Source organism: Lynx canadensis, chromosome E1 (assembly GCF_007474595.2).
Source record: "Lynx canadensis isolate LIC74 chromosome E1, mLynCan4.pri.v2, whole genome shotgun sequence".
NCBI lineage: Eukaryota > Metazoa > Chordata > Mammalia > Carnivora > Felidae > Lynx > Lynx canadensis.
In genome coordinates this window covers 20,033,608-20,054,329 of record NC_044316.2, presented here as the reverse complement: position 1 = coordinate 20,054,329, position 20,722 = coordinate 20,033,608, and the positions used below count along the sequence as shown (strand labels likewise).

Here is a 20,722-nt window from a genome sequence, read left to right as displayed (position 1 = left end):
GCATGATCTCACGGTTCGTGGGTTCGAGCCCCACATTGGGCTCTGCACTGACAGTGCGGAGCCTGTTTGGGATTCTGTCTCTCTCCCTCTCTCTCTGCCCCTCCCCTGCTCACACCTTCTCTCTCTCTCAAAATAAAATAAACTTTAAAAAAAAAAATCTGAGAAATTAAGCCAGCCTGACGATTCATCACTTACTTAACCCACACATCCATATTTATGGTTCCTTTTAATATCTAAACCTATAAGAGCCTACTCATTTTATCCAGCTGCAATAATAAAACTCAGTTTGCAGTTTTAAATGACTTGACACATTAGGATCTTCTTTTGTTTCCCCTCATCAAGTTATGACTTGTGATTTCATTTGCACCAGGCCCAGAAAATAGCAGAACCCAAGTCTGTAGCCTTGGAGACCTTAACTCCACTCTGCTCCCCTGCCTCTCTCTGGGCTCTGCCTCTCAGGACTGAGTACAGACTGCAGGAAGAGAGTTAAGTGTAAGAAAGAAATTTGCCCTTCCCCCTCGAGTTGCTACAACCTTGCTTCTGGAGGGAAACACTCTGAGATCCCCAAAGGTATTATCTCAATGTTATAGGCTTTTATATAAATACTGTATAAGCACAATGTATCGTTTCCCTCCCTTCAAAGAGACTGAAATCTTTGTTGTTAAATTATTTACTCGATTACTTAGTTATTTACTATATGCTTTGCAGCAAATGCTCTGTGGTAGGTCAGAAAGTGAATCTTTTGGGGCGCCTGGGTGGCGCAGTCGGTTAAGCGTCCGACTTCAGCCAGGTCACGATCTCACGGTCCATGAGTTCGAGCCCCGCGTCAGGCTCTGGGCTGATGGCTCGGAGCCTGGAGCCTGTTTCCGATTCTGTGTCTCCCTCTCTCTCTGCCCCTCCCCCGTTCATGCTCTGTCTCTCTCTGTCCCAAAATAAATAAAATTAAAAAAAATAAATAAATAAAAAAAGAAAGTGAATCTTTTTCACTTTTAAAAACACTTTTTAAAGTTTGCATCTTAATCACCCAGTGCTCATCACGACTAGCACACTCCTTAATCCCTGTCACCTATTTCCTCCATGCCCCCACCAGCCTCCCCTCTGGTAACCGTCAGTTTGTTCTCTACAGTTAAGAGTCTGTTTCTTGGTTTGCCTCTCTCTCTCTCTCTCTCTCTCTCTCTCTCTCTCTCTCTTTTTCCTTTTGCTCATTTGTATTGTTTCTTAAATTCCACATATGGTATTTCTCTTTCTCTGACTGACTTATTTCATTTGGCATTATGCTCTCCAGCTCCATCCATGTCATTGCAAATGGCAAGATTCCATTCTTTTTTATGGCTGAATAATATTCCATTGTGGGTACACCATATCTTTACCAGCTCATCAGTCGGTGGACACTTGAGCTGCTTCCATATCTTGGCTGTTGTAATTAGTGCTGCTAGAAACATAGGGGTGCGTGTATCCCTTTGAATTCGTATTTTAGTATTCCTTGGGTAAATACCTAGTAGCACAATTGCTGGATCAGAGAGTAGTTTTATTTTTCACTTTTTGAGGAAACTCCATACCGTTTTCCACAGCGTATAAAGTGACAATTTAATCAGCAGTTAAGTGAGCAAAAGTTGCTGTATTTTCATTTTATGCTTTAAAATGCCATCTTTGTGTAAGCTAAAAGTTTTGTCTTGTTTTCCCAAAAGTATACCATTTTCTTCTACCACTGCTTGTGGATTAAACTCCAGATTTAATTTAGACAGGAACCTTCCATGGAAACAGCATCCATGCTTCTTATTTCAGTGGGAAACTCCCCCTTGTATGTAATATTCTCAGGCCCACACTAAATGCCTCCCGTTACTTTGCAAAGACTAACAGATCGCAAATGGCCACGAGATACAGCTGTATGGACTTGGCTGAATGATTTTCATTTTTCTGGAGAACAAAAACTTCTGTGTGTTAACTTTCCATTCTCTGTCTGTAGTTGGTCACACAGACTGACAAGGACGACACCTGTTGTTCCCTGCTGACTGAAGCATCGCAGCTGGGGATTTGGAGAGTTCACCATATTCTGCTCACTCCATTCATTTCTTCTTGTGGCTCTCCAGCTGGTTGGTTCAACACCACCAAAACATGTGCCCATATCCACAGGGGGTAAAAAGGAAGGGGGGGGGATTTTTTTCAGTAACGGAAACACACGTCCCAAAATGAGGAGTTAATATTAGCCCTAGCATTTGTCCGTGGTACATTAGCAGAAACTTCCCCCAAACTCTTCAGCCGTGTTGGGTTTTTTTGTTTTTGTTTTTGTTTTTTTACTTCCCCCTTTGCAACAGATTATTGCAGGACTCACTGAAAGCTTCTAGATACCGTCCTACTTAAGGATTTAAACTTTCCACATTCTCCCTGAGAAAAGGGATCTTCACCTTGTTTACATCTACATTCATATAACCTTGCTCATAGATGTTCTTTTTAAAAATGATACTAAAGCTTGGGGCGCCTGGGTGGCGCAGTCGGTTAAGCGTCCGACTTCAGCCAGGTCACGATCTCGCGGTCCGGGAGTTCGAGCCCCGCGTCAGGCTCTGGGCTGATGGCTCAGAGCCTGGAGCCTGTTTCCGATTCTGTGTCTCCCTCTCTCTCTGCCCCTCCCCCATTCATGCTCTGTCTCTCTGTCCCAAAAATAAATAAAAACATTGAAAAAAAAAATAAAAAAAAAAAAAATAAAAATGATACAAAGCTATAAAAACTGTGCGTGTGTGTGTTTTCCAGATTATGAAAGTAATTGCTCCATGTTCGTGGGTAAATTTTGTTTTTGGAAAACAAAAAAATCTAAAGAAAAAATTTAAATCACCAATAATGTTGTCATGCAAAAATAACTACACTCTTACTTTATTTTTTAAATTGTTTTTAATGTTTATTTTTGAGAGAGAGACAGAGACAGAGCATGAGCAGGGGAGGGGCAGAGAGAGAGGGAGACACAGAATCCGAAGCAGGCTCCAGGCTCTGAGCTGTCAGCACAGAGCCCGACACGGGGCTCGAACTCACAAACCACGAGATCATGACCTGAGCCGAAGTCAGCCACTTAACTGACTGAGCCGCCTAGACACCCCTGCACTCTTATTTTAATATCTATGAAGTTTTGGAAAGTTACATGACTCGAGTAATTTCCCATTAACACAAAACTTTGTGCAGATGTTTAAAATTGTTTATAAAATGTGTTTTCTGGGGGCGCCTGGGTGGCTCAGTCGGTTGAGCATCTGACTTTGGCTCAGGTCATGATCTCACGGCTTGTGGCTTCAAGCCCCACATCAGGCTCTGTGCTAAAGCTCAAAGCCTGGAGCCTGCTTTGGATTCTGGGTTTCCCTCTCTCTCTGCCTCCCTGCCCTGTTCATGCTCTGTGTTTTCTGGGCATTTTGGAAGTTTCCAAATTTTTTGTTATAATATGTGCAGGATATTATATTATATTATATTATATTATATTATATTATATTGTGAGCATCCTGTAGTAAGTATCTGTTGACATTGCAGATTATTTCCTTAGCATAAACTTCAACTAGGGAAGGATCTTAGAGGAAAGAGTGTGCTAACAAACAGAAAAGCAAGTGTGAAATCCAGCAGGGGACAGAGCGCCTGATGCATGGAGGAACTGAAAATAGTTGAGCCAGCTGGGCAGAGAGTGACAAGCCCGTAACTGGAGAGGGAAGCAGGGCCCAGAGACACTGGAAGGAGTTCAGACCCCTTCCTGAGGCCAATGAGAAACAGAAGGAGGGTTTCAGGCAAGAGATCAGATTTGTAACTCACATATTCATGTTTTAGTAAGATCCTTCTGGTTGCAGCTTGAAGAGGGGCTGGGAGGCAGGGAGAGCAGAGAGGAAGCTGTTACAGGAATTTTGGTGAGATGCGATGCAAGTCTGGATAGGTGGCAGTAAGGATTAAGGGAGGCAAGGTGGTTCTGGAAGAGATTTAGAAGGTAAAAATCTACAGGATTGCTGCAGAAAGAAAGAAGGTGGAGTCAAGGAGCACCTGGAGGCAATAGGCTTGAGCAGTTGGGCGGGTGATTGCACAGTAACCCCGACGGCCTCCTACCCAAGAGGAGGTGTCCAGAAGCCAGCTCAGTCCAAGGTTTGGGCCGTCCGATTCTTGATTTCAGCTCAGGTCGTGATCTCATGGTTTCATGAGTTTGAGCCCCACGTCAGGCTCTGCACACTGACCTCATGAAGCCTGCTTGGGATTCTCCCTCTCTCCCCCTGTGTCTCTGCCCTTCCCCCACTCACACTCTCTCTGTCTCAAAAATAAACTTTAAAAAAGACAAAAAAAATTTTTTTGTGTGACACTAGCCACCTAATAATGGTTGTCCTCAACTTTTAATATTCTCCCATCTATGCTTCTTAAAGTAACCCAAGTATCCCACTCTGGGCCTCCCTTTTAAGGCCATGGGTCATCATAAGATGTTGGCTCTACACTCTTTCATTTGCTGTGAGCAATCTCTTAATTCCTAAATTCCTGTCACTTCGTGGTCACAATTAACAGCAAATAGAAACTTCATAGTAGCTCAGGAGAAGGCAGAATGTACCTGGTTGATCAATAAAATGGAGATGGAGGTCAGAAAACCATTCACGTTTTTATCCTTCCTTTGTCTCTGATATTTGCTCCAGACAGCTGCCTTCTCAGCACTTAGACTGGAAGTTGTCCGTGCGGTTCTCAGTGGCCATATTGAAGGCAGGGATGGTGCAGTGCGGGACCTCCAGAGTGTTCTCCTCCTAGAGGAGCACAACGGATTGGATCCCACTCCACACCAGTTGGGCTCTTTGCTAATGGCAGTCTGCAGCCGGGCAGCGAGGTAACCACGGACAGCAAGTATAAGCTTCAAGTGCAGTCACCTCTAAGTACCGTTTTGTGGTTCCTGATCCTACTGTAGAGGCACGAATTTTCCCTGTTCGGTAAGCAAACCAGAAGAAATATAGTATCTGGTGCTTAATACTCCAGAAGCTTAAACGTCCCAGTCACTCTCTTGCACGTTTCAGCGTTACCGTCTGTGTATATTTTGAATTCACCCCCCTGTGCTGATCGTGCTTGTCAGGTATTAAAATAATCTGGTCAAACCTTCACTGAATGCTTCTGCTGGCATGCATCATAATGCATGCACATGGCCTTTTTGTTTGATTAATACCCAAGGATGTTAGTGCTGAGCCAGGTTTAGAAAATTGGGGATTAATATCTCTAAATGCTGAGCTGATCCCCCCCCCCTTTTTCTTCCGGGAAAACAATGACCTTTGTAGAATCTTTTTCCAACAACATTCTTACTTGCCCTTCGTCGGGGTTTATGTAGTATCGCCGAGTAAGCCCACTATATAAATCAGAACTCTTTCAGATGACGTGACCAGTTGAAACCCGAAATTGAATATCCTGGAAGGAACTGGGAGGTGAAGGACCCTGGGGGTTTAAGCACTAGCACTAAGGACTTGCTTGCTGTCAAGATCCTTTTTCTTCCCCTAACCCGACTCCCCAGTCTCTGTGTGTTGGCCTCATTCTGTCCTACCACAGGCTGCTTCTACACAGGGGAACTGTCGGCCACAGGCCGCTCCAGGCTTGCATTATGCCAGCATAGCAACCTAAAGGAAAGGGGAAAGCTTGCCTCATTCAAATATATGAATCCTCCAAGGAAAGTCTGTGAGTGGCCCACATTGGATCACGTGCCCTCCACCCTGGCTCCAGCACTGAGGCCAGGGAGTAGGGTCCAGATCACGTGCCCTGAGGCCGGGGAGCGAGGCGCTGTGATGGGCGGCTGCGCCCATGGTTGGAGTAGGGGTGCGTCAGTTCTCCAAAGGGAAAGAAGACAGCACCAAAAGAAGGGGGCAGACCAACCCCCATGTGGACTATGCTCAATATCAAGATGTTCTTTTCTCTTGAACGATAGCTCTAATTATTGTCCCAGAGTGTCCTGATGAGTCACAAGGAAATTATGATATTCTTGGAACTGCACTAACCATCTATCATTTTTCTACCCTCCTCAGTGTAAGTTTCTTAATATTTCCTTATGCTATACATTGTAACATATGTTAAGACCACAGTTAATGTTTTAAAAGTGCTTTCAGGGGCACCCCCTGGCTCAGTGGATCGTGTGACTCTCAATCTCGAGGTTGTGAGTTCAAGCCCCACGTTGGGTGTAGAGATTACGAAAAAATAAAATCAAATAAATAGATGGCTTTTGTATTCATTATCTCATTTAGCTCTTTAACAATCTGAGCCATTTGTTATTCTAGTAAACCCATTTTACAGATGGCTAGAAAGACTTAAAGCAGTTCTGTGACTCTTCAAGACCACAGATACAGTATAAATGGGGGCTCGGTGAATACAGATCCTCTGGGTTCTTTGCTACTTCCTCTTGGTGTCAGCACCTGAGACACCTGTCACCTGTGTTTTCATTTGGGTTTGGATTTACTTGTATTTGTCTGTTTCTTCCCGGAGAATAGAGAGACCTGTGCCATCCACTTTTCCTGCAAACCCTCACGAACCTCCAGTGCTGTGGATACTGTGAATGTTCACTAGGTGATGCTGACCAGTAATGAATTAGGGACTCCAGACGCTATTGTTGAAATGTAGGTACGTCAGAGAGCTCTTGACGTTGTGGAGCCAGTGTGCAATGAGAAGGCTGCTTGGTTCCCCAAGCTTGCTGATGTGACAGAAGATGGCATAGGACCTGTTCTATAGTCAGGAGCCTTGTCTCTGGAGAGCCTCTCGGAATGGTGCCACAACTACAGACAGGGCATTCGTCTCTCAACCTGGGGGATTTCTCACCCCCTGTGCCCCTTCTGTGTCTTCCCTCACAAGGACCACAGAAACACCTCAGCATCCCAAACCCAAAATCATTCCTTAAGCTAAAGGCACCTACCTCTCACCTTTAAAATGCAGCAGGAGCCCAAAGTTGCCCCCCAACCAAAAGGCAGCACCCCCTCCCACCACACTGTCCTGGCCACATTCACACAGCGCGCTCCGCAGTTCAATGTCCCCATATTCCTCTTTTTCAAGTAAATCCCATTCCCAAGGTTATAACACTTATCCCTACAAAAGAGTTTCAAATAGAAAGAAAACTCATCAGGCATTCCTTTATCCCTATAAATTCTCCTTGACAGAGCATCTTCTTAGAACTGCAAAAGAAGTCCTTCTCTTTTCCTTTTTCTTGGGGGGAGGGGGGCGGCAGTGCTCCCTCTGTCCAGGCTGCTTGCTCCTCTAAAGTGAGTCTTTGCCTTCTGCTTCCCACTCTTGTCTCCACTGTGCGTCCATGATGCCTTCTGGGAGCACCGCCCCCCCCACCCCCACCCCCACCCCTGGCTCCGCGATTCCTTCATGATTCTTTTTCTCAGTTCACAGCTACCTGTTCCAATTTACTATGAATTCCTCTCAGAAACGACCTAACACTGCAAAGCTGGATGAGAGCAGTTGCTGATTCAAATCCAGGAGAGGGGTATGCACGTATGTGCACATGTGTGTGCGTGCGTGTGCGTGCATGTGTGTGCGAATGTATGCAGAATTTTGATGCTGGCTCTACATAGTGAATATGATAATAGGAAATGATTGTCCCTCTCTCTTACTGGTCCCAGCATACGATGCCTGTGGGAACTGAATCAGAAGCTTCATCAAGTGGCACATCTAAACTGTATCTTAAGTTTCTCATTGCTGCTGTAAGACGTGACCACAGACTTCATGACTTAAACAACAGAAATTGTTTTGTCACATTTCTGAAGGCCAGCAGTCGAAAGTCATTATCACTGAAATGATTTTGACCTCAGATCAGAGTGTCCACAGGACGGAGCTCCCTCCAGAGTCCCTAGGGGAGAATCCATTCCAAGCTGCCTCCAGCTGCTGGGGGCTGCTGGCATCCCTTGGCTCGTGGCCACACCGCTCCCATCTCTGCCTCCGCAGTCACGTGGCCTTCTCTCTTCTGTCCGTGTCAGATCTCCCTCTGCCTCTCTTACAAGGACATTTGCAATGGCATTTAGGGCACACCTGGATCATCCTGGATAACCTCCCCATCTCAAGAGCCTTATGTAATCACATCTGCAGTGTCCTGTTTTACAGTGTGAGGTAACATTCTCAGGTTCCAGGGAATCGGATGTGGATACCTTTTGCGGGGCCGCTACTCAGCCTGCCATACCACCTATCCCCATCATTCCCAGACACGTGTCCCCAAGTTTTTTATACGGGCCAGCTCCTCTCCCTTTTGACTTCCTTAATCTGAGGGGACCAGCTTCTTAGCACATGTCACCCAGTCACTCTCTGCCACCTGCGGTAGCAACAGGGTCCTTGGTATCCTGCTTCTCCTCCAGTCAGGCGAGCCCTTCTTCCCCACAAACATCGGCCGGGGCCGGGGCAGGAGAGGTATAAGCCTTAAGCGGGGTAGATCCCGCCCAGGCCAGTGCTCTTGCCACAAGAATCAGGTTGTTTCACATCTGCTTAGCCTCGACTGCTGTGCGAAATGTCTTGCCTCTGCCTTCCTGTCAATATTTCTAGACCGTAAAGTCACCGAGGACAGAAGGCGGACCCTCGGCTTATAGCCCATGGTGCCCTGCAGCGTCCCCAGCAGGCTGGACACTCCGTGACGTTTGCCTCCTTGCGCACGGCCCTCGGACGGCCGCACGTCCCCTCCCTTCCGGTCCTCTTGCCAGTACCCGGGGCTGCTTTGGTAGCACCAGGCCCGGCTTCAGATGCCGTTGGGGCCACTCCGAAGCCCTGTGTGTGCGGGGACCCCGTCCCTCTGGCCGTTGTTGCGGCCCAGCGTTGAATTTGCCGAGCTGCGGTTAGAAGAGGGCTGTGCCGCCGTGGTACACGCTGTGTGCGCTCCCACCTCCAAACGCCTCGCGGTAGTAAGGGCTGGGGAACGTCATTTCGCACAAAGTAGTTGTGGAGAAGCTGGCAGTGCTGCTGAAGGTAACCGCCGATAACCGTGGCTCGTGCGTTCGTTCCTGTCTGCCTAAAGCACACGGTTGGGCGGGGAGAAGGGATGCGAGTGGAGACCGTATGTAACTAAAAACTTCCTCCACTGTAAGAAGGATTCTCTTGAGGGGCACCTGGGTGGCGCAGTCGGTTAAGCGTCCGACTTCAGCCAGGTCACGATCTCGCGGTCCGTGAGTTCAAGCCCCGCGTCAGGCTCTGGGCTCATGGCTCGGAGCCTGGAGCCTGTTTCCGATTCTGTTGTCTCCCTCTCTCTCTGCCCCTCCCCCGTTCATGCTCTGTCTCTCTCTGTCCCAAAAATAAATAAACGTTGAAAAAAAAAATTAAAAAAAAAAAAAAAGGATTCTCTTGAGAGAACTCTCTCCTAGTTGGAAATCTATGCTGTCTCCTTGTCGAGAATAACTGCACCATAATTAAAAACAAGGGTCAAAACTTACCAGCCCACAAAAAAGAAGGCTTCATGAGGAAGGATGGCCAGGATACAGATGTCGCTAGCTGTTTTCAGGTTATCCAGCCACGATTTTCACTTTTCGTTTATGTGTCAGACACGGCGTCACGTTTTTGTCCGTACCTGCAGAATTGAAGATTTTTGTCAAACTCAGAACTGACAAAGGACTTGACTTGAATAGATGCCGTGATAAAATAGAAAGCTTATTACAGAAGTGATTTGAAGAACAAAGAATTCGACACAGTCTAAAAAATACAAGGTGGGGGGGGGGAGAAAAGGAGGAGGGAGTTCTTGGTGAGCCTGCAACATTATTCAGCACATATTTGCCAGGCACCTGCTGTATGCCAGGCCGGACGCTGGGCTGGGAAGTGGGGGTGCAAGTGTGGACAAGACCTGAGCCCACCCAGGAGTTTAGAGTCTAGTGGGGAGACTGGAGGAATAAACAGGCCTGTTTGTAATACAAATATTACAGTCCGAGGTGTTAAGTGCATCAAAGAGAGAGTTAACCCTGTCTTAGAGGATCGGGAGAGGCTCCCCAAGGGATGCTGATGTTGAGAATCAAATGAGAAATAGCGTTGGTCCGGAAAAAGGACCCAGAGTCTTCCAGGTGGGAACAGAATGTGCAAAACTCCTAAAGGCAAAAGCATCGTGGTGGATGGGTGTATGGGCTGAGCCAAGAGACTGATGGCTGAATGAGCCAGAGAAAGGCAGGTAAGCACCTGTCGGGGAGAAAAGCTGTTAAGGGGGAGCAGGAGGAAGCCTGCAGCCAATCCGGTCCAGCTTTCCCCTCAGCGGAGTGACCCAGCCTCTGGTACGTGGTAGCTAGTGTCACTGAGGTAGGCTCCTGGCAGGCCAGCTACCTGCCTCATCCTTCCTCCTTTCTTCCTGAGACCAGGAGACAGCAGCCCCTCACTCAAAGCACAAAACTGAGAGGAGGGTCTTCAGGAAGCTGTCAGGACCTGAGTGTTCTGGGGCTGAGAAGTTTGGGTCCTGAGAATAGAAAGAAATCTTCCTTTCTAGCAGGATTCTGGCCCCAACCCCAGCCTGGAGTAGGCTCTCAGATGCACAGCTCTGATGTCGCACCTCAAAATCCAGGGGGAAAAGTCTTAAGATCCCCCGGGGAAAAAAGAAAGAAAGAAAGAAGAGAGAGAGAGAGAGAGAGAGAGAGAGAAAGAAAGAAAGAAAGAAAGAAAGAAAGAAAGAAAGAAAAATTTTAGAAATCACCTGACAAGAAATGTCAAGTAATATTGACTAGAAATCATCAAACCACAGCAGCTGCTTTCCACAGCTGCATGCCATGTGGTGACCGTGTCTGAACAAACTAAATGAGTCTAAAAATAACCAGGAATGTAAAATTCTTGAGGAGCTGTGTTTCTGAATGAGATAGCCACAGAAATGAGGGAGAGAGGGAGGGAGATTTGTCTTTGGGCCATTGGATCAGTGATCAGAGGTGTATCACCCCAGGAGCCGAGGACATAACACCGGGAACTTGCAGTTCCCCACTCGAACAAATTGCGTGAACCTCATTGTACCCATTTTACAGATGGAGGAAAAAACACGTTGACGTCTGAGCTCTTTCAGACTAAGAGTTCCTCTTCTCAGCTGTAATCCAGGTCCAGGTGACTTCCTAAGGAAAACAAAAGTCATGAAATACAGAAGTAAGTCACTTCTTCGTGGTTTCCATCATAGTCTGAGCCCGTTAGGGTGGAGGTGTTTATGACACTTTCCTAAGAAACCCCTTTTTTTTTTTAGTTGTGAAATTGAGACTGGGACTTTCTCCCCAGTAGAAGAAAAAGTTGATGTCAGAAGGAAGCATGCTCCAAGACAAAAGCAAAAGGATGCTTTTATTATTATTATTATTATTATTATTATGGGGAATTTTAAAAATATACCCATTTAGTACCCCCCTCCCCAAACAATAGATATACTTTCCCATGCATAGAAAAGCACCAGCAGACTTTTTTTATGGCCTTTTTCCAGTAAGGAAACGGGTTTATCCCCGATTGTAGCAGCCCTGTAGTAATCATAATAATAGTACCAGCAGACGCTGGTTAAGTGGTTAGGCTGCAGGCGCTGTGCTAAGAAAGCTCTTTGCCATGGCTCATGACTCTTTGATCTTCACAAAATCTGGATGAGGGCGATACGACTGTGATCCCCATTCCATGACCAAGGAAGCGTGTGTTTGGAGAGGTGTAGAAATTTGCCCAGGGCACACTGCCTGGCAGTGTGGACGCTCAGTTGCCCCAGTTCCGTTATTTGTCACAGAGGCTAAATGGACTGGTTTTTTAGAGACTCCTCAGTTTCCTGTGGAGAGTTTTTCTGCGTTTGATTTGCATTTATTTCGCCCTTTCATTATTGGTGAGACCCGGTGCTTCCTTTTCCTCCCAGAGACTGGATGAATGGGTGCCGAATCGGAGAGCAGAAGCCCGGGTGAGGGTTTCGCTTTCACCACTCACCACCTCAGTGATCGTGCACAATTCACCATCCCCCTGCACCCGCTTCCTTGTCTGTAAAATGAAGTTGCAGGAGTATAACAGGGGTCCACCCCTGTGCTCACCCCCTCTCTCCCCTGCGGTCCTGCCTGCTCTTTCCCTTCCTTCTCTTTCGGGCCATCCTTCTCACATGCAGCGGGTGGGCAGGGGACGTGGTGTGAGGGCCGGTTGTTGTCCAGGAGGCTCAGGGGGCCCCGAGAGAGTGAGGACATCAAGCGGCGTGATGTTGCTCGGTGGAACGCACAGGTGAAGCCGGACCCCCTCAGCCGCGAAGCATAAATCGGACTTGGCTTTAGGAGCCCTGCACCCCTGCTCGGGTTTCTCCTGGGTCTCCCTATCCTTAGCATCCTCACACTGCCCCTTAGCCTCACACCGGCTTTGTACCGGGTCATCCCATCCTCCCCCTGTCCCTCCCCGTCTCGGCCTCACATCTTGCTCCATGCCCCAGTCCCTTGGGAGTCTGCTGTCGGTTTGGGTAACGGGGTCTCACCTGCAGGTGAGATGTTTGGGTAACGGGGTCTCACCTGCAGGTGAGATGTTCTCAGATGTCCCCTCCAAACCCCGTAGTGCTTTAACTCATCTTCACATCAGACATTTGAAAGGCCTCCAGGAAATGAGGGTAGTTTGGGACAGAACTCTTTCCTTCTGGTTTCCAATGGGAAACCAAAAGATCCATAGGTCTGGTGGTTTCTGCTCACCATTAGGAGACAAAATCACGCTTTCCATGTGGGATGGGAGTCAAGACAAAAAGTGGGTGATGCCCTGTGAAGATAATGTATTTGATACCATTTAAAAATTTTTTTAATGTTTTATTTATTTTTGAAAGAGAGACAGAGCATGAGCGGGGGAGGGGCAAAGAGCGAGGGAGACACAGAGTCTGAAGCAGGCTCCAGGCTCCGAGCTGTCCACCCAGAGCCCAACGCAGGGCTTAAACCCACAAACAGCAAGCTCATGACCTGAGCTGAAGTCAGACGCTTAACCGACTGAAACACCCAGGAGCCCCAGATACCACTTTAAATTAACATGTCCTTTAACCACAGGACATAAAATTATTTGTTCATGGAGGATATGTACCTTTTATTAGACATGAATATGTGGAATATTTCAGGGAAATCGGGATTTATTTCATCGAGGGCGACTGGTTAGGGTTCTGTGGACAAAGAAGTCATCACCACCCATATCTCTGCAAATTCACGTTTCCCCAAATCATTTTAAATTTTTGGCCACTCATTTCACTAATGTATATTTAAGTATTCCTTCAAGCTCTGCCTCCCAAACATAGAAGCGGCTTCTGTGAGGCATTGAAAATTCCTCTTTCACTTCCTCAGACTCCTTCTCAGTTTGTTCTTGATTGTGTGGGAATTCGTGGGCCTTTATCACACAGAGTCAGCCTCTAAAGGAAAACTGCTTTAATGTCACTGTCATAACGCTCATTCCAGACTACAGAAATGCTGTATATCGCTTGGGCCTTGTCCCTATTTTAGGTGTGTTTCCAAGGAGTAGGTTGGTTGTCATGGTTTAGAAGAACTTTGCTGTCAGGATCCAGTAATACCAGAGGGAGGCACAGGCCATCTGTCCCTCAGGGAGAGGTCTTCAGGAAATAAATAGCCTCTGGCCAGAATGTTTGAGATGTTTCTCTGCTTAAAGTACAACTCAAGGTCAGATCATTTCTCAAGGCCCACTTCTAGAATTCTGAGCTTCCAGAATTGAGGTTTGGTCTTTTAGGTCAACGTGTAGAAAGATAGTGTGTTGTCTGTAGGCTTTCCCCAGTCGTACTGGTCAGGAAATGCCGGACAAAGGGGCTAATACCCTGCCCCTGTGTTCTTAGCTTCTTCGTCCTTCTGTCCCCTGTTCCACCTCCATCATTCCACCTGCAAGGAAGACGAACATCGCCTTGCCAGTCATCTTTGAATACAGGAAGGTTAGAGTTCTGGAATGCAGGCATAAGAGCAGCTCGCATTAGTTTGATTTTAAGTTTATTTTGAGAGAGAGAATGCATGCACTCGTGCACGAGTGTGAGGGGGAAGTGGGGAGAGAGAGAGGTAGAGACAGAATCTTAAGCAGGCTCCGCACCGTCAGCGCACAGCCCGATGCGGGGCTCGATCTCACGAATTGGGAGATCATAACCTGAGCCAAAATCAAGAGTCGGACGCTTAACGGACCGAGCCTCCCATGTGCCCCCACATTTATTGCTTTTATTCAGTTTTTCTGTCGGTGGCTAGGGCAAGGCCTGGTTGAGAATCCTTCCTTACCCTGGGATCCCAGGGTGACTTCCAAGATTAGCACAGAACACAGAGGACTCTTGGAATGGACACAGCACCTGTCTAGCCAGACAGAGCCAGTTCTGTTGGTCAGGAAATGGCACTCCGGTCAGATTCGGTGTGCTCTCATCCCTGGGAATGCCACAGTCCTGGCCACGGCAGCTGAGAGCAGAGCTGCTGGGAGCCAGCTCCTGCCAACCCACACCACCCCATCACACGCCTGTTATTCATCAACATGCCTCTTTAATATCTTACAAAGTGTGATGCTCCAGACCCAGGCAAGATGTGTCATAAAGGGGAGACTTCGCCTGGTGGATAAAAAGGCATGTGTTCCTGCCCACGTTTTTGCTATTCGCTGAGTTTTCAGAAACTTCCCAACCACACCCCTTGGTCTTTGTTTGAGTTCAAAGGGAGGCATCTGTGCTAACAGGATGTTTCTGGGCTCAGTCCCTATTGCATTTGGGAGGCTGACCTTGGGAAGTCCTCTCTAGAGACTTCATTTGAGCCCAGTGCCCAGGCCATCCCCCTCAGCTAGTGTCCCATCATGGGCTCAGCAGTTACAGAGATGGTGAGTTTCTGCCCTCAAAGGGTAGTTTCACGAGTCTCTCCCTGTTCGTGCAGAAATACAGTCTGAGAGATAATAGCATGAGGTTGGGCTCCAAGTACCAAAAAAGAAAAAACAAAAAACAGACTGATTTTCTGGAGCAGGAATCTGAGCAGGAAAATTGTCATGTGTGGCAAACGGCTGCAGGATGATTCTTGCGGCCTCAGTCTTCAGGGTTTCCTAATCCTATTTCACATGTCTGCAGGGGTAGCCCTCCCCCCCCCCCCCCCCCGCTTTTAAGCATTTCTGGCCAATATATATGCCTGGTGTAAAGGAGAAAAACGAAAGAGCCTGCAATTCGCCCAGATACCCCATTTCTTAGTGTTCTTGCCTTAAACCAATCACACCCTGTTAGCTGACCCAAATCCATATCCCCATTCCCTTTCAGCCACCCAGTGAGCTCAGTGTGCCAGCAGATGAGCTAAGCCCCAAATCATCACCTTCTCTAGAAAGACAAACAAATAAAAACAGCCGGAAGGGGGGAGGGTGGACGGGGAGGGGGTGCATAAATGATGCATTAAACTACAGTCTGGAAGGAGCTGGCGCTGCCGGGCCTCCTCGGTGGGCGTGCGTGTGTGTGAGCACACATTTTCCACCCGCAGCACCCCCGCCCCAGGCCGGCAGTGGCGGCGGCCTGTCAATGTCAGAGGGAATCGCTAATGCGCGCGTCGCCATGGCGACCAGGGGAGCGGCGGAGCTAAAAGCAGCAGCCTCTGCGGGCCCGCCTCCCCCGCCGCAACCCACCCTGGGCTCTGCGGCTTCTCTTTGTCTCGCTCGCCGCCTGCGCCCCCACCTCCGTCCCAACCCCCTCCTCCTTCCCCCTCCCCCTCGCCTTTGTCGCCTTGCCCCCCACCCTCCCGCTGCAGGTATTGGGGGGGGGGGGGAGGGGGCCGGGGGGAACTGGGCCGGTCCACACGCGCCCCTTTGCTAATCTTGGAGACTTTAATGCCTCACTTGAAACCAGTCTTTTCAAAAGGGAATCAGGAGAACAGGAGCTGGTCTTTCTCACCTGGACGCCCATCCGTGGCTCCTTGTCCCTGTGGCCGTGGCCCTCCCTCTCTGGCCACCGGAGGGCAGGACAGACAAAGGAGGTCAGGTGCTGCCCACTTTGCCCTCCATCCCCCCACCCCCCACCCCAGTGACTCGGACCTGGAAGTCCTGCAAACTCACTGCATCCGGGCCTCAGAGAGCTCATCCACTAGGAGTTCCTTATCTAGGTGAGGTTGCTGCCCCCACATCAGGACGTCCAGGGCTTGGGCTCTTTGGGTTGGCAGTGTGTACCAAAATGTGCTGTGCTGCTGTTAGCATTCAGGGTCACCTGGTAATTAAGGGTGCTGAGGCCACAGTAATGACCCCCAACCCATAAACCCTTCTGTTACCCACCTGTGTCCTGGGGCAACAGAGCAGCTCTAGTGGAGGGCACAGCTTAACACGTCAGATTGTCTTATGTTCTAGCTGATGCCCTCTTCTTTACAAGAAAAAGTAATAATCATACAAAAAGAAAACATTTGTGGTACAGCGTGGTCTAAAGAAACAGTTTCTAGATACTAGCTGTATCTATCCAACACATAAGTAGGCATTTGGTTTACCTGTAGGCATTGAAACGACCTTTTCCATGTTCTGAAAGTCACACTCAGCATTTAAGTGATGAAACGCTGATTCACAGCCCAGAGCCGGGACCGCTCTTGTCATGGCCCTGAGTCAGTGGCTCTCTAGTATCCTCTGGTTTCCTCAGCATACCATGGCCCCATTGCCATCATTCCTACATCAGAAATAAAAGGCATTCTTGAGGATGGGTATGGCTGAGGTTTCAGCTTTAAAGTCACCCGCTGATAAATAAATGAACTTATCCTATATAGTCACACACAAAGTTGTCTGGACCACTGGTGGCAAAGTGGAAGTGCAGGTGCCTGCAGGGAGGGGGCCAAGAGGCCAGAGGACAGGGTAGAAGGCGAACTTGCTTTCCCTACATATACCCTCATACCTGTGGGTGTTAGACCATGTGCATTTATTATTCACCACTTAAAACAAAGCATGATATTAAAATTTAACATCACTTCCTCGAGAATGCATTTCCATATTTCCCCCAGAGTAGATCTATGTGATTCCATAGCACCCTGTACTGTTTATGTTCAGTGCTTTTCCCAGAATCCTGGCTAAATGGGGATGAGTGTGTAAGTCTCCACACCAGACTGTAAGCTGGGGGGGGGGGGGGCAGGGCAGAAGCAAGACCTGTCTTCCACACCACTGGGTCTTCAGGGGCTGGCACGCAGTCAGCACTTAGTATGTACCTGTTGAATACAGAGGTGAAGAGAAGTGGATGGGAGGGTACTGACAGAGTGATGGGGCCAGGGGGTTGGCAGGGTGCTTATCTCTACAGCCCTCCTCCAAGCTTAGTGACCTTTCAAAAAATTTTTATTTTTTTAATGTTTATTCTTGAGAGAGAGACAGAGCATGACGAGAGGGGCAGAGAGAGGGGGAGACACAGAATCCCAAGCAGGCTCCAGGCCCTGAGCTGTCAGCACAGAACCTGACGCGGGACTCAAACTCACGAACCATGAGATCGTGACCTGAGCCAAAGTTGGATGCCTGACCAACTGAGCCACCCAGGCGCCCTGCTTTGTGACCTCTCAGAGGCTCAACCCCTCCTGTATCAAATAGCTCTATAACATACTTGCTCCAAATAATTCTTGTGTAATTGAAATGCATCACAATAAGGAACTTGATGAATCAGTTAAACTGTATATAAAGGGAACCCTGTCATTTGCCAAAGCAGTTCCCAAGCAGCTGATTGGAGCAGTTGTGTGAGGCAGGTCAGGGCCAGCTCTTCTTCCAGTCATTCTGGAAGCTCTGGTGATCCGCAGTACGGTGTGGCTCAGGAAGCCACCTGGGGTTTAACAGCACCAACGTCCGGGGGCCACACACACACCAAATGAGTCAGTCTGTAGGAGTGGAGCCTGACCACTATCAGGGCCCTGTTTTGCAAGTGCTTCTCTAGTCATGGTGCACAGTCAAGGTTACGAATCATTGCTCTGTGGGCTTCTCAGAGGAAGTGGGGACACTTTGCTCACCAAACCCAGAGATTCTATTTCGGCCAATAAGCTGATGCTAATACACTTTATCCTGGACAAAGAGATTATTTGCTTTAGCCCACTTCAGGTTGTTTCAGTCCTGCTCGTGGAACCTCTCCCTCTCTTTGCCTTAAAAAGCCTGTGGGTCCCCTTCTGTGATAGTCGTTTAAAACAAATATGTAACTATCTAACCAGGGCACGAACCATTTTTCAGACTTGCCCGGGCAGCAGTGACCTAAATATTGCTCAGGGTGTCTGACTTCCAGTCCCAGAGGAAGAGTGTATGTGGTTTGCTTGTTTTCATGCTAATGAAGTTGAGCCAGTAATGCAAGGTCCCCATCGGGATGGCTGAATCATTCGATGCTATGAAATCGTTCTTTAGACAGAAAGCAGTGGTATAGGGTTATTATGGAATTGTTCATTTTTCAGCAGAATCACTCGGGCACTCATGCAATCTAATTTGTTGTGCCATTTTTAATTGTCAGGAGATAAACACTGGAGGAACGTTGGTAGGGATGCCTCAGCCCATTGTACCAGCCAGAGGAGATCTTTGGAAAGTGTGACTAACCCATTTGTGAGCCAACAGGTGTAGAGGTGGATTGTTCTGTCCTCTCTCCCAGGTGACCCCACAAGCAGTAAGTAAGGCCACTAAGGCTGTGCACACACAGCAGGGAAATCTGCCTACACTGCCCACCAAGATATTAGATGCAACTGACTTTCAACTAGAGGTGTGCCTACACTCGAGGTCAAGGCAAATTTGTCTCGCAGCCACCTGGGGGCACTTCCCGTTGAACTCTCTTAGGAGACTGGGCGGCAGGGAAATCAAGGTTAGTCTTGGGCTCTTTAGTGAGTGATCATGAAGAGAACTGGAACTCTTCATGGCAGGCGGGAAAAGCTCAGATGTGGCTTAAGAGAGCCCACATTCCCATTTCTAGCCAGCATGCTTCAGCCTGGATCCATACAACCCATTTCTGGGAACTTAAAAAGTAAGAGAGCAGTCGCATAGACTTGAGACCCCATGGGGCTTTTGATGTGTCTACCAGCAACAGCATGGTGAGTGGTTTCTGTGATGTGGGATTCCTGAACAAGAAGGACTGGACCACCGCCACTGGTTCCTCTCTCATTACAGGGCCAGAAATAGATGCCCCATCCCAGGAAAAGGGAAATAAGGCTGCATGGAATGTTTCATCTGTTGGAATATTGTTCTGTGCTGCCTGACAAGATTACTGAGTTCTCAGTTCTATAGCAGTGGCGTTGAGTAAGAGTCTGAAAATTGATGCATTATGTACTCGCTTAAAATAGCAAATGCAGAATAGAAAAACCAGAGCTGCTAAGAAGTGTGCAGAACATATTGATAGAAAGGCCTGCTTCGCCTCTGTTATTACCAGCATGAAAGGGTGTATCGGAGCAGGGGGCAGATTTTCCATCAAAAGCATTCGTGTGGTGAAGGCTTCCGTACCGCAGTGAGACGAGGGTACATTTTTTAGCTAACATAACTGAATGCAAACCCTTCTGTTCTCAAACAGGTGGTAGAAAGTGGGCAGTTTGTTTCTTTTCATCTCAGGGTTCTGGAGTTGGTTTATGAGATGGTTGCTTCTGTTTTAAACTCTTTGAATTCCCCTCAGAACAAAAATCCCCAGTGCCTTGCTGCCTAATCAAATATGCTTCGCCGTGGGTTACAGTTGCCTGGATGGGCAGCAAAATTTAGTAAGAGTGAGGTAGAAAATGTATAAAAAGAACTGTGTCATCATCATTTGTCGGCTTAAATGGGATTTTTTAAGTACCCAAGAACAAGTTGAAAGGACCTTCTGGGATCACAAGCCTCTCGCCAGCATGGCCCTAGGTGGCAGAGTTGTTGGGTGAAGGGCTGTCCTTGATCAAGCGAAGAGGCCTTGAGACGCAAGGGCTTCTTTGGCCTCATGTCAGTTGTTGAACCAACCTCCTAAACGTGAGAACCTCCTTCACTGAAGCACTTCACTCCATTAACAGACGTTCATGGAGCACGTACTCAGCACCAGGCTCTGTGCTAGCCACTCTGCCTGGATTTTCTCTACCTCTCACCAAAGCCCTTGGGGAGAGAGGGCATTGCTCCCTGTTAATTAACTACCCCCATGGAGGAAACTGAGCTTCAAAGGAGCAGGTGATGGGCCCGGGCCAGACAGCTGAGCTCAAACCCCAGACCAGCTCATTCCAAAGGGCAGGTTCCCTCCACTGTGCCCCATGGTCTCCTCCCTTGGTTAAGCAGCATTCCTAGAAATACAAAGAACCTAGAGGTCCCCAGGCCCCGGTCTGCCCTGCCGCTGCCACCACTATCTGGAATGGCCGACTCTCAGGTGTGACATAGTCAGTTCCACAAGACTGCTGGGTGTCCGAGGGAAATCACTTTTTCCAGGCTCAGCAAGCAGCACTTGGATGTGGTAACGGCCCCTAAACGGGGACTTGAACTAACCATTGAGTAAAACATAATTTGCCGATTGTCATGGGACACTGACCAGTTTCCAAATTCCTGTAGGGCACCACAGTTTTAGAGAATGTGACCTTCTGTTTGCAAAGCCAAGATTTCTTTTCATTTTTCTCTTTGTTATTTCCTTTATAATGTGTACTATCGCTCCTAAAAATACTGCTTTAAAAGTTTGGGTACTTTCAGATAAAGATTGCTGGAAGGAATGGTGGGGAAAGTGTAAAAAAAAAAAAAATGGTAACATTTAACAGGGAGTTTGAAATACTAAGGGGCTCGGAATGGGGGAGAATGGCAGCCAGGTCGCAGAAGGCACAGTTGCTCAGACAGACTGCTGTGCTTGCCACGGTTAACAGTGCATTTTCAAATTCTAGGCTTATTTGCCTAATAGACACAGCACCACAATCATATTGTCATAGCACACGTGAACAAAGTAGGTTTTGTGAAACAGTTGTGA

At 47.9% G+C, this 20,722-nt stretch overlaps 1 protein-coding gene and 1 long non-coding RNA gene across 3 annotated transcripts in view; one reads left to right on the top strand and one right to left on the bottom strand.

Moving 5' to 3' along the window:
- Nucleotides 1-20,722, top strand: part of MYO1D (myosin ID) — a 359,179-nt gene that overhangs the window by 320,032 nt on the left and 18,425 nt on the right. The gene's annotated exons all lie outside the window — the stretch shown is intronic.
- Nucleotides 1-20,722, bottom strand: part of LOC115501130 — a 37,223-nt gene that overhangs the window by 5,294 nt on the left and 11,207 nt on the right. The window contains exons 4-6 of the long non-coding RNA XR_004342887.1: nucleotides 16,326-16,498; nucleotides 12,396-12,633; nucleotides 9,369-12,361 (exon numbers count right to left, since the gene is read on the bottom strand). This is a non-coding gene — a long non-coding RNA (uncharacterized LOC115501130). The remainder of the gene's footprint in view (nucleotides 1-9,368; nucleotides 12,362-12,395; nucleotides 12,634-16,325; nucleotides 16,499-20,722) is intronic.